The sequence below is a fragment of the Sinocyclocheilus anshuiensis genome, unplaced genomic scaffold (assembly GCF_001515605.1).
Source record: "Sinocyclocheilus anshuiensis isolate Anshui unplaced genomic scaffold, SAMN03320099.WGS_v1.1 scaffold19047, whole genome shotgun sequence".
Taxonomy (NCBI): domain Eukaryota; kingdom Metazoa; phylum Chordata; class Actinopteri; order Cypriniformes; family Cyprinidae; genus Sinocyclocheilus; species Sinocyclocheilus anshuiensis.
This window is the reverse complement of record NW_015558223.1, coordinates 1-1118: the sequence shown is the minus strand read 5'-3', so window position 1 is coordinate 1118 and position 1118 is coordinate 1. Positions and strand designations below refer to the sequence as shown.

Here is a 1118-nt window from a genome sequence, read left to right as displayed (position 1 = left end):
TCATCTTGATGCAGTGTGCAACATCAACCCGAACAAAACAAGGTGCCACTTTTGCAGACTGATTACCAAGTAATATGCCACAACACACATTGATGTAGGTCTTCAGATCAGGATGAGGAGTAAAAGCTTTGACCAAAGCTCCGAGCAAAGCCAGTGAAAAGTCACTTACAACCTCTTTTGGAGTTGGTGCACCTGCACGTATCCATTCTGTCAGCCAATGTGTTATTGCATTAACATCATGTCTCTCTGACAGCATTTGCACGACTGGGACACTTGAGCTCTCATTACCTGCCAGAACGCCCTGATATAAGAAGACATGGCCAGACGTGCCATTTGGTCTCTGTAGTTTCCTCACTACTGAGCCAGTTGCATCAAAACTCACAGTGGGGTTAGTAGATGTCTTTGATAATGACTTGTACATATACATTTGTGTTTGACTCCAATAGTGACAGAAAAACTTGTCCAATCCAATGTCTTTAATGCTACCACTGTGAGGTGCGCTGTATTTTAACATCTGCAGTGACAAAATAGGATCCTTGTCACCTAGTTCTAAGGCATTTCTCTCTTGCTTTGCTTTGCGCAGGGTGGCCAAATTAGGCAGATGGCTTGGCTCAGGATCTCCAAAATCCATCAGCTTTGTTGCCTCAGATGCCCTCCATACATGGGGTTCCATTCTACCCTCACACAGTTCTTTGAATATCTGCACACGCAAGTTACCAGACATCGGACACTTGGAACAGCCAGTGTGCAGGGACTCATCTGTGTTCTTAATGAAACACTTTAGCACCATTGGGCTGTTCATTTCAGGCTCTACACTTGCCTCTGATTTCTATATATTTCTCTGTGGCTGATGGATAGACCTTGGCTCTTTTAAAGGCAAATGTGCAGGGGCTTTTCACTTCTTGCCAAATGTGGTGATTTATCACATGCGTCCAGATGCCAGGCTTCAAAACTGTGTATTCCCTTTTTTGTGTTTTAGAGAAATTGTTTTTGTATTGAACTGTTTCAGGCATAAATTCAATCCATTTCTGAGATGGAACTTCAAGATCAAAAGTCCAGCAATCTTTTGGTCTGGGGAAAGGGACCCTGGCTCAAAATCAGTGTCATCACTACTGCCA

At 43.5% G+C, this 1118-nt stretch overlaps 1 long non-coding RNA gene across 1 annotated transcript; it reads left to right on the top strand.

The window, feature by feature from the left end:
• LOC107679357 (uncharacterized) lies at positions 1-746 on the top strand. Its single transcript, XR_001633050.1, has 3 exons — positions 1-69; positions 254-388; positions 584-746. It is a non-coding gene; the product is annotated as an uncharacterized LOC107679357 (long non-coding RNA).
• The last annotated feature ends 372 nt before the right edge of the window (positions 747-1118 follow it).